A 12153-nucleotide genomic window follows, 5' to 3' on the forward strand; every position below is an offset into this window, starting at 1 on the left:
TATCTCTGAGGGCATTGGCTATGGGATTTGAGGGATTGGAGTGGGCAGTGTTTCTCCTTACATTACCTGTTTTTCTGAGATTCTTCTGTTCTGGTCTCTCTGATGTTGGAACTTTTCTTAAGTATCTGGAGATCTTTAGCTCTCTGTTGCTACTGAAGAGTGAAGCACCAGAAACCTGACTGAATATTTTGTGTGCAAGAGGAGCTTGTTGACCAAGGGTGATGCGTGGAGGTGGCTTGGCATAGCATCTCCTAGAAAAGGGTAGTCTTTTTCATCAGAAGACCCCCTAAATCTTAGAATCTATTTGTCTTTTTTCTTTAAGACTCTGTTTTCGCAGAGATTCTCTGTTGCTCCACTGCAGCACAGAAGTGTGGCACATGTGGGAAGGAATACGCTCTTGTTTCTGTGCCAGCCCCAGTGGATTTCCTGGTCTTTCACCCCAAACTGAGCGATTAAGTGGCAGTTCCGTAATGAATTCTGCCTGAAGCAGATGTATTTTGTTCCTGGTCCACATCCCCAGTACCCTTATATCAGTGCCATGTAGACAGTAGGTAGACATCACCTACTGTCAGTAGGTGTCCCGCCACAAGCACTTGCTATGGGGCCTTCTGATTTTTGGGCTCAAGGCTCTTTTCAAAGACCTCTAGGTCCCACACAGATGCAGCTGTAAAATGCAAAGGACTTTATTCTCAGAGGTCAGCCCTCAACTAGTAGGCAAAAGGAGGTGGTGGATAATTGCCTTAGCTTCACCTCCTGTGGAGGGACCATTCTGTGACACATTCTACATGGTGCCTTAGAGAGCCCCCAGTGGGCCTGAGCTCCTGTTGCCCTAGCAGAAACCACTTCAGCAAGGCATCCTTTATACATGTTTTTTTTCCTTCCCTCTCAGTCTGTCTTCCTTCATATCAAGGAAGGAAAGTATACCTCCCAAATAAACCACCTGCACCCAAGTCCTTATCTCAAGCTCTTTTCAGGTGACACCACACCGTGACACTACCTCTAAACACGGGAAGCTTTTGTGAAGTTCCATGTACCCCAGAGAAGTAATATGTAAGTGTAAAATGACCAATTTTTAAAAGTATATTAATTCTGCCCTACAAGTAGATGCTAAATAAATAATATACTGATTAAATATTTGTACTTCTTATTGAAAATGCAGACTCCAGACCTACCCCAGTTTGTGCTTTTATAAGGACTGCTGGACATTCTGATATAGGTATATCCTAGACCATATTTTAAGAAACACTGGACATTGTGGCTTCAAGTTGGACCCACTTTTTTTTTGTTTTAACTGCTGTGAAACAATGCTCTGGCATCATGCAGTAGTAGGCGTGGAGCTGGAATTCAAATCCAGGTGTTGCTCACTTGAAGCCATTCTGCACTGACCATTTGCGATACCTTGGAACATTTTGTTTCTTCAAGAAAATCAAGATGGTAGCATCGACTCATTGGGTAATTAATAGAATTTAAGATGACTCCTATAAAATGCTTGGTGAGGAGGAAGTCACCTTAGCAAGTGTTCAGAGAATGGTATCAGTGTGTGTATGTAGGTATGTTTGCACTACAGAAAAGCACTGAATTGAAAAAAAAATACATGTCTTCTAAAACCAGAATGAGTCTGTCAGCCACTGGCAAACATCCAATGGAAAGTTCCACAAGGACTCCTAAGTCAGTTCTACAGTCAATATAATACTAAAGGGATCTTACTACCTGATGTAGCTGAAAGTCTTCCTCTAACACTTCCTCAGCTGAGGCGAAGACAAGGCTAAGAGCAAAGAGACATTCCTGCATGTACATACTGTGGGCTCACCGTGACATTGTTGGCTGAAGAATGACTTCTTAAAAAGATGGCTTTTAAAATGATGATTGTTTTCAATTTGTAGTAAGATACTAAGCAGATTTAACTTGTCCTCATTTCCTGTTGCATGTACCTCAAGATGTTCAATAAATTGCTATTGATCAGTACCAGAGTCTCCTAATGGCTCCACTTCCCCTTCGTGCTCTCCAGTCTATTCTCAGTAAGGCAACCAGAATGATCCTAAAAATGTAGGTCCATTTCCCATTTCCTGCTTTCGACCTGCAGTGTCTTCCCATCACACTTGGAAGTCCTTGCCTTGGCCTCCCTTACCTACCTGGCTGAGTCCCTGGCCTACCTCCTATCCTACTGCTCTCTCTTGCTCATGGTGCTCCACCCACACTGGCCTTGCTCAGCTCTGTACATGCCAAATATGTTTCCTTCTCAGTGTGTGTGTATGTGCCATCCCCCTCTTCTGGAACGTACTTCCTTCATATAGGGACTGGCTTCTTGCCACACTTAGGAGATTTACAGTTGAAAAAAGTAGATTCACACTCAAGTTCCTTGAAACATACTTAACAGTTTTCTAATAAGAGTCAAGCATCAGTTTCTACATTTAAGTTTATTAAAATTAAGTAAAACTCCTAATATAGTTCCTTAGGCACATTAGCCAATTTCAAAGGCCTAACAGCCATATGTGGTTACTGGTGCCATGTTGGCCAGCATAGGTCTATCGGGGTATGTAAGGCATCTAAACATACAACATGAATATACTTGTGAAGAGTTCATGTAAAGAATAAATGCAAGGTCTGAACACTGTCTTTGCACATACCTGTTTCCTAATGAGCATTTGTCATTCTTAGGACTTAACTGATATATCAACTTTTCCCAGGAAGCCTTGTCAGATACTCTCAAATGGAAACGAGTCCTCTCAACTGTAAGCTATAAGAGCACCCTATATGTCGCTGTCTTCATTTTGTCATGCCTTGTTCTAACCGCTATCTATATAGTTATATTTTTATATCTCCCTAATTTGTCCATTTCCATGTGGCCAGGAAGCTGTCGTCATTGATTCTCCAGGGCTTGGCCCTCAATATGTATTTGTGGAATGATTAAATTAATTATGAATTAATTGATTAAATAGCCAAAACTTGAAAGAAAAGGAGGTAGGGCTAACCCTGTTGGAACAGAGATGCCAGGGTGTCAAAGGGGAACCAGGATGGTGCGGTGATGGGGCAAAGACAGAAGCTCAGTTCCTGCAGGATCTGGGGAGTCAAAAAGGATGAGCTAAGAAAAGTACCAGGTTTAGTAACCAGAGGATCATTTTATGGGAATCCACAGAATCATTTAGACAGACCTAAGTTCACAGACAGCCCTGATTTAAGAATGGTCGATGCTTCAAATGTTGTGAGTAGGATTGGATTCTAGGGCCATTGCCCAGTCTTAAATGTTGGGTCAGCTGTGCTCCTTCCACTGACTGTAGTTCCCACTAATGGCAGCTGTTAAATCTGTATGCTAATTGAAACTGTGAGTGATTCATCGCAGGCTTGGGGTGCTGTGTGATTGATGGGCATCTGATCTAAAGGTACTTAAAGAATGGAATTATTGGAGCCAGGAAGAGATGTGATTAATCAGACCAGACTGTTTACTAAGTGGCCCCACTAAAACACTACAGTGAAAAGCAGCAAAGAACTTTGGTTCCATCCATGAGGCAAGAGGGGTGTGTGTGTCAACATGTACACACAGGATGTTAAAGGGGGATTTTCTAGCCTATAAGAGATTGGGGTTGGGGGATTTTTCAGGACATCGTTGTATATTTATCTTTTAAGTTTGTTGACACTCCCCATCACCATTAGCAGATGTAGAGGGCCTAGCTCCTTGTTTGCATCACAGGAGTCCTGGAGGTTGGGAGAATGACTATAAAAAGACAATACAATGAGTAGTTCTTTTATTTATATTCTTAAGGCCCCAGTGTGAGTCTAAGCCTTTCGGTTTCCCTGAAGATTCCTTTCCTTTTGTTGCACTACAAGGGGCTATGGTTCCCTTTGCCAATATGACCAAACCAAGAAACCAGGATGCAAGTCAAAATTTCCTAATATTTATGTAGAAAAATGACAATAACATAAGTACTTGTCTTGAATAATTGTTAATTTATTAACATCAGAGTTAACTGAGTCTTGTGTCTGGCCTACCCAGTGGACAGTCTTATTTATTGTTGAACACTTGATCCCAACAGACACCTTAGACGTATTACAGCTTAGACAGCTGTAGACCATCAGAAGACCTGGTCAGGATTGTTTCTTTCAAGAGAAAAATTGGAGTCATTGTTGAGACTGTGGAAACAGACCTCTTCTGGGTGCATGTTCCCTGAATCCTAAATGCTAACACCCCCCACCCCCAACTGTTTCATGGGTACCTTAACTGCAGCTTGGGCAGGGTGGGAAGACTTCTACAATGCAGAAGGGACACTCTGCTTGAAAAATCAGGGTAGTAGGGGAGGGGAAAAAGGGAGTTCTTTGAAATTACTCTGTAGGGACCCCATACACCCAACTAAGAAAGATGTAGTGGTTCTGCTCCCCTCTCATGAAGACTCAGTATCCCCACCATTTTCTCGGCTTCCTCACCCCAGGATATACACGTGGATGAACAAACACTTCTGTTTTCTGCTCTAATGTCACCTACTTGTGCAAGCAAAATGGTTTTAAGAATTGGATCCCAAGTTCATGAAACACTCACAGAATTAGGACCCATGGATAATAGTTAAGGGCAGAAGCCTCAGGGAGCATCAAGTACATCCTTACTTTTGAAACTATCTAGCCAGGAAATGATTCAAAATGATTTATTTGCTGAGAGGTGTAGCTGTGACCTTTACAGAGTGGAAATTGAAGAACCAGACTTGAAAAATAATAAACTCAGAATCTTTAAGTGCTACTGTCCCAGTTTCCTCAAGGGTAAGATAAGAGCCTGAGATGTAGTCACGCCCTAAAAAGGGATTCACTCATTGTCAGAGTGCTGAGTGACCTAAGAACATGCTACCGATGAGAGGAAATAGCCGAGTCAGAACAATGATTGTGTCCCATGAGCTGCTGTGTACAGCAGATGGGACCCTGAAATTATAGGTAAGTATTTTAATGGAGTCATAGTGTTTCGTGGGCATATCGTGATTATTTGTAGGCTCCTTTTCACTCACCATGTTTACTCCTTTCCAGTCGATAATTATTGCTCAAAACAAGCTTCCCTTTTCACATGTAAGAATAGAAGTGTTTACTGTGAACTGTGGACAGAAGTAGAAAAAAAATTACCTTTATTGAGCACAACTCATTTTTTCTTGTGAGGTGATTATTTATTATCTGTATGCTTATTTCAGATAATGAGTTATTACTGCTGGTAATGCCTATTCCTTCTTCCATCTGCTGTGCCTTGGTGCACGGAAGTTGATTTTTAAAATTGCTACATTTCTGGGCGCCTGGGTGGCTCAGTGGGTTAAAGCCTCTGCCTTCGGCTCAGGTCATGATCTCAGGGTCCTGGGATCGAGCCCCACATTGGGCTCTCTGCTCGGCAGGGAGCCTGCTTTTCTCCTCTCTCTCTCTCTCTGCCTACTTGTGATCTCTGTCTGTCAAATAAATAATGAAAAATAAAATCTTAAAAAAAAAAGAAACAAAAATCAAGTTAAAGAACATGTTGGCCATTTTATTTTGTTTTATTTTTTTAGAGACAGCATGCAGGGGAGGTGCAGAGGGAGAGAGAGAATCTTAAGCAGACTCTATGCAGCGCACAGCCTGATGTGTGGGGCTCAATCTCACCACCCTGAGATCATGACTTGAGCCGAAATCGAGAGTCAGACACTTAACTGACTAAGCCGCTTAGGTGCCACACCATTTTATTTTTAATACTAGTTAAGTTTCAATTTTTCTTAATATTGTAAGAAAAGCAGGACATGAAACAAAAGAACAGCCACAAGAACATGGAATGGAGAGTGAGACAAAGATGAGGCATCTGTTGACTTTTCTTTACCAATGAGGGACAGTCTGAGATAAGGGTGTGTAAATAGAATTAAAGTTATCAACCATTCGGTTTTCTCAGCTGACTTCTGCAATTCAGAGAGAGTGCCTTTGAAAGAGAATGGAGAGACCACGCCATAAACCAAGTATTCAGAATAAAAGCCTTCAGTTGTGTAGCAAATGGGACAGTAACCCACTGAGGGTTAATAGTAAGGTGATTCCATTGAAAAGTATCTCATTATAAGGATTGTGACAAAAAATTGAGCAGCTGTACGGTTGACTGATTGAACTGATAAGAAGACTACAAAGATTTATATGCCCCAAGGTTCTGCAGGGTCTTCGACTGGGTCTAACACAGTGCTACCAGGGACACTGTACGAAAACCCAGCCATGCGCTTCATTGACACACCTGTCATCACCGTGGTAACAGCAGAGTAAGGCGGTAACATCCCCGCTCTATCTTATCACATCAAAAAGAAATTTGTACAAATGGACATCTTAATAACCACATGAATATATTTTCATTCAAGATAATATTTATAAAATGAATCACTTTTCCAACTAAATAAAAGCAGCAGCTGGTATTAACACAATTACTTAAAAGTCTCAGATCATATTAAAATGCTACCCAAATTGGCTTTAAGTTATGTTACAATATTTTTCAAAACCAACATTGAATATTTAATGGGTAATGGGACTGCATCATGCATCTTTTCAATTTATTTCCCATGTTACTTTCTTTTTTAACTTGGTGACTAGAAGAGGAGCATAAAATTGATAAATGTTTTGCATCTGGCATAAGACATTTCCCATTTGTGTGAGTGCATTAAAAAGAACAAAGGACTCCAGAGTAGACAACATCCACTAAAGGGGCTTCCAACCTCATGTTTCATGTACTCCAAACAGCTATTAATTGCTTACATCAGCTCAGAATTCTAATGCACAATGGAAGTCATCTTAGAGATTTCCTGTGTCCCTCTGAGAGAGGCTCTCCAGGTCGCTTCTCCTTGTCTCTTCAGGGCTGATCCCAAATTTTATTTTTCTTCAGGTAGAATCATGGTATACGTATTTTTAAAAGCTGATAGCAATTTTCTGAGTGACCCAGTTGCAGCCTCAACATTGCTACGCTTTTTCTCCTAACATGTGCTCCCTCCTCTCAGCACAGGGACTTGGGGCTCACAGTTCTTTGTTTCAGTTATTCAACAATTACTGACTGAATGTCTGCCATGGGCAGGGCACCAGGCTGGAAAGATGGCCGCTGCTCCCGGTTGACAGGGTGTCGCCCGCAAATCCCTATGTTGAAGCCCTAACACCCAGTACCCCAGAATGTGACCGTGTTTGGGCACAGGACCTTTAAAGAGGTAATAGAGTTAGATGAGGTTACTGAGGTGGGTGCTGACATCCTTAGTAGAAAGGAGATTAGGACACAGAAAACACAGAGGGATAACCATATGAAGACAGAGAAGTAGGCCATCTAGAAACAATGGAAGGAGGCCTCTGAAGAAACCAAACCTCCCAAGACCTTGACCTCAGATATTTAGCCTCCACAATCATGAGGAAGTAACTTTGTTACTTAAGGCCAGACTGTGGCATCTTGTTATGGCAGCCCTAGGGAACTAATTCAGCTGCTTTATGTATATGTATGCTAGGCTCCTGAATTACCGCAGATGATTACTCCATACAGCATGAATGTGGAAGGCCAGAGCACACAATGACGTGTTCTTCTCTTAAGAATATTACCAGTTCTGGGGTGCCTGGGTGGCTCAGTCATTAAGCATCTGCCTTCGGCTCAGGTCATGATCCCAGGATCCTGGGATCGAGTCCCACATCAGGCTCTCTGCTCAGCAAGGAGCCTGCTTCTCCCTCTGCCACTGTCCCTGCTTGTGTTCCCTCTCCCGCTATGTCTCTCTCTCTCTCAAATAAATAAAATATTAAAAAAAAAAAAAAGAAAGAAAATTACCAGTTCTGAAACCTTTTTTAAGGTCAATACAACATGTATGTAACTTGGTCATTAGAAGTCCTAGACCAAGAACCTTCCACATTTGGGGCAATTTTCTCTCTTCAGTGTGGCCTTGCTTGTCTTCTTTCAGGCATTTAATAATCACTGGCATCAAATATCTCTGCAGGTGGGGAGGGACTGGCTGAGCCCTGCCTTGATTTTTTGCTTTGCCATCTACTTATTTATAAAGTACCAACATACATGTAAACTGTTTGATTTTCAAAGTTAGTCTTAAAAGCTAATGACAATGGTATTGTCGGTACTTTGGGTAATTTAGCAGTTTTCAGGTTTAATAGAAAAAAGAAAGACCACTTTAGGTCCACAATTTTATAAGACTCAAATTTATATTGAGAATTCAAATGTTTTCTTTATTTTCCATAGATTGTTAGAATAGAACTATCTCCCAGATGCTGTTTCTGTTCTTCCCTTGGTATGTAGCAATTTTATTTTTTGTTTTTTAATTTTTTAAAGATTTATTTATTTATTTATTTATTTGACAGACAGAGAACACAAGTAGGCAGAGAGGCAGGCAGAGAGAGAGGAGGAAGCAGGCTCCCTGCTGAGCAGAGAGCCCGATGCAATGCGGGGCTTGATCCCAGGACCCTGAGATCATGACCTGAGCTGAAGGCAGAGGCTTTAACCCACTGAGCCACCCAGGTGCCCCTTGATTTTTGTTTCTTATATATGCTGTCAACCAAAACACTCCTTGTATTTTTAAAGTCCTGTATCTTCTTTCTCCCATTTAAAACAAAAAACAGGAAACAAAAAACAAATTGTTCAGGGCTTTCTTCCCCATAAAAAAACAAACAAACCAAAGTCCTATATCAAAGTCAACCTATCAGAGATACTATGGCTGAAAGCTTGCTTATCTTCTTGAGTACACTGTGGTTTAGAGTTGTTGCTGCTGATTTACTTTTTCATTTGTGCTATGTAAGCAACCTGTGCAAACAGCATCCAAACACCATTAGCATCAGGAGTTCTGAACCACTTCTTCCCATCCATTTTCTAGATGCATTAAATACACTGTATTGGAAGAAGACAGCTGTATGTCTACTTGTCCAGCTGCATTCTTCCTATATGAGCAATCCTGGATTGGGTTCCCTCCTTGCCCCACTGAAGGTAGCCTACTGTGCCTGTGATGGAGGCTGTCCAATGGCAGACTTCCTGGGGCAGCGTTAGGAACCTTGTGATGGATGGAGGAGGGCCCAGCTGTCCTGATGCAGCACTGAAGCAGAAAACAGTGCTGTCAAGAACAAAACACAGTTCTTTGTAGCTAGGTGAGCATGGCTACATCTTCCCTTAAAACTTCCATGGATGGTTTTCTTCTTAATCTGTTTGTTTCTGTAGAAAAGGGAAAACCAAGTGGACTTCTTGTCCTTGCCCACAAGAGGAGCCGCCATTAGCTTATGTATTTTGAGAGGTCTTCAGTTATATTCTGAAAATGGTGTAGACATCAAGCAAGTCTCCTTTCCTGATGGTCCTGTGGTTTACCCTGACCGATGGTAACACAGGCATCACCTGTAGAATGGAAGAAAGAGCACTTCCCACCTCTGCGACATTTGGGGACGTGTTGATGCAGAACTAGTGCACTTTAAATGCTTCTTCCCGTCTTCTCATGCCATCTCCTAGTAAGGTAATCCAGTATGATTCCTCACACAGAAATCATCCTGAACAGCAAGTGTTCTCAGACTTTGGCACGTAACAGAGTCACCTGGAGGGTTTATTAAAATAGAAGTTGTGGGGCGCCTGGGTGGCTCAGTGGCTTAAAGCCTCTGCCTTCGGCTCAGGTCATGATCCCAGGGTTCTGGGTGTTCTTGTGGGCCCTCCTCCATCCATCACAAGGTTCCTAACGCTGCCTGCCTCTCTGCCTACTTGTGATCTCTCTCTCTCTGTCAAATAATAAATAAATAAAACCTTAAAAAAAAAAAAATAGAAGTTGCTGGGTCGCCACCCCAGAGTCTCTGATTCTGTAGGTCTGTGGAACCAGGGAATGTGCCTCTCTAACAAGCTCTCAGGTGATGCTCAGGCTGCAGGGTCAGAGACCCCACTTTGAGAACCAGTGCTATAGAGTATTAGAACTATCCATGCTCCTGTTGATTAGCATCACAGGTTTGGGAGACTGGTGTTTTGAACTTGTTAACAAGATTTTCATATTCCTGGCATTGATATCACTTGCGTACAAGACCCCAGGTCCTAATTTGTTAAACATGAATCCCTGGTATCAAAATAGTAAGGGAAACATTATCTGACACCGACGTAGAATTTTATATCTTTACTTCCGTTATCCCATCCATGTCTCCAGACAACCCCAACACTGCTGCTGCTGCCGCTGCTGCTGGTAATGATGATGATGATGATGATTGAAAAGTGAGGTTCAGAAAGAGCAAGTGACTTCCTTCAGGTCGGTGAGATAGTAGAATTAGGTCTGTTACCCGGCTAACTCCAGACTTTGATCTTCACGCAGAGGTATGCAAAGTCACTGTCCGAAGAGGACATACACAACGTTAGTTTTTAAAAAGGCAATTTTAAGCAGTTCTAGTTCCATACACAGCCCTCCCTTAAGCTGATGTATCCAAGAGAGGTGTAGAGCTCACTCAGATCCTCACCTAGGAAGCTCTAGGTTTTGAATAAGGGATAATTCAAAATGTTGGTGTAGGTGGTTGGAAAATGACTCTAGTGAGCAAGGAATAAATGCCTTTGCAGTCAAGTGCTTTCTCATTCTTTGGTTTGAACAAGGTTGAAGAACAATCCAATCAAATAAGCTGGCAGGCCATTAACAATGTTTGACGAAAACTGGGAGACGTGAGAGTTCCCAGCATTGAACCTTGTAGCTGAGAGTCAGACTCCCTCCATTCACATTTACTTATTTATATGAATAATAATTAATGATAAACTCTCTCACTTTAGCAATACTTAATATTCACCCATGGTTACAGAAACCATTGGGGGGAAACCCTCCATTTCATGTTATTGAAAGATATACTTCAATAAAACCTTATTTTTTAGTTTAAAATTGTCGAACTTAGGGGCGCCTGGGTGGCTCAGTCATTTAAGTGTCTGCTGGTTTCGGCTCAGGTTATGATCTCAGGGTCGCCAGATTGAGCTCTACCTCTGGCTCTGTGCTCAGCATGGAATGTGCTGGAGTTTATCCTTTCTTTCTCTCTCTGTCCCTCTAAGCCCCCATCCACTGCACTCTCATGCTCTCTCTCTCTGTGTCTCTCTAAAGCAAGTAAATCTTTTAAAAACTCTTAAACTTAAGAACTAAAATATATTTTGTTACATTGATCAATTGTGTAATAATAGTATAATGTTCTTTATCATTTAGAAAGCTTGTGGTCAGGGTATTTTTATATTTTAAATTTAGAACATGTGTTTGCAGAGAGGCCTAATAGGTTGGTCAGTCAAATCATAAATACATGATTTATGCATAACGATATACTTAAATGAGGTTAGAACTCTGTGGAGTAAGTGGAGTGGAATTTCCAGTTCAAGGAGAAAAGGAGATCATAAAAAATTTCCTACTACTGGAGAGCTTGATCCTGTGGCTAATAAGTGGCTGATGACTGTTCCAAATTTCTATGGCATTGAGATTCCATTGGCCCCATTTTTAAAAGTGAAGGCCTGGTTTTATTTAAGGTTTCCATTATTTACAATATGCCAGAAATTTTACCCATCATAATAAATATATCCAGAGCTAAGATGAAAACATAACTGTTAATTTAGAGATATTGGTGGAGGGGATGGTTTCTGAAAATTCTATGGAATCAGATGAGCATGAATTTTGGTTCTATATCTATATAGATATTTGGTTCTATATCTATAAGAAATAGATATTTGGTCTTCCACTGGGTTCCTGGCACAGAGGTCCCCAAACCCTTAAAACTTCCTTATTGGTGACAATCCTGTCTTTTGTTATGTTAATTAAGTGATTTAGGAAACACCTAAGGATAAGGGCTGGTTCCTAGTAGAGCCAACCTGGTAAATGGAACTTTGAGTCCCCTGACTTTCTGGGGAGGGCAAGGGACTGGAGATTGGATTGAAACATCAATGGCCAATGATTTAATTATTCATGCCCATGTGATGAATCCTTTGTAAAAACCTGAAAGGATGTGGCTTGGGGAGCTTCCGCATTGGTGCACATGTAGAGATTCAGGAAGAGTGGGGCTCTCAGAGAGTATGGACTCTCCCATAACTTGCCCTGTGCATCTCCTCCATTGGACTGCTCCTGAGTTAGCCTTTATAATAAACCCATAATCCAGTAAGTACAATATTTGAGTTCCCGTGAGTCACTCTTGCAAAATATTTGAACCCAAGGAGAGAGGTCATGGGAACCTCCAGTCTCCGGCCTAGGTCAGAAG

General features: G+C 41.6%; 1 protein-coding gene across 1 annotated transcript in view; it reads left to right on the forward strand.

The window, feature by feature from the left end:
• LOC111148384 (synaptic vesicle glycoprotein 2C) overlaps window positions 1–12153 on the forward strand; it is a 158069-nt gene that overhangs the window by 87215 nt on the left and 58701 nt on the right. The window lies entirely within an intron of this gene.

The sequence above is a fragment of the Enhydra lutris genome, unplaced genomic scaffold, assembly GCF_002288905.1.
Source record: "Enhydra lutris kenyoni isolate GAN:26980312 unplaced genomic scaffold, ASM228890v2 scaffoldscaffold19, whole genome shotgun sequence".
Taxonomy (NCBI): Eukaryota; Metazoa; Chordata; class Mammalia; order Carnivora; family Mustelidae; genus Enhydra; species Enhydra lutris.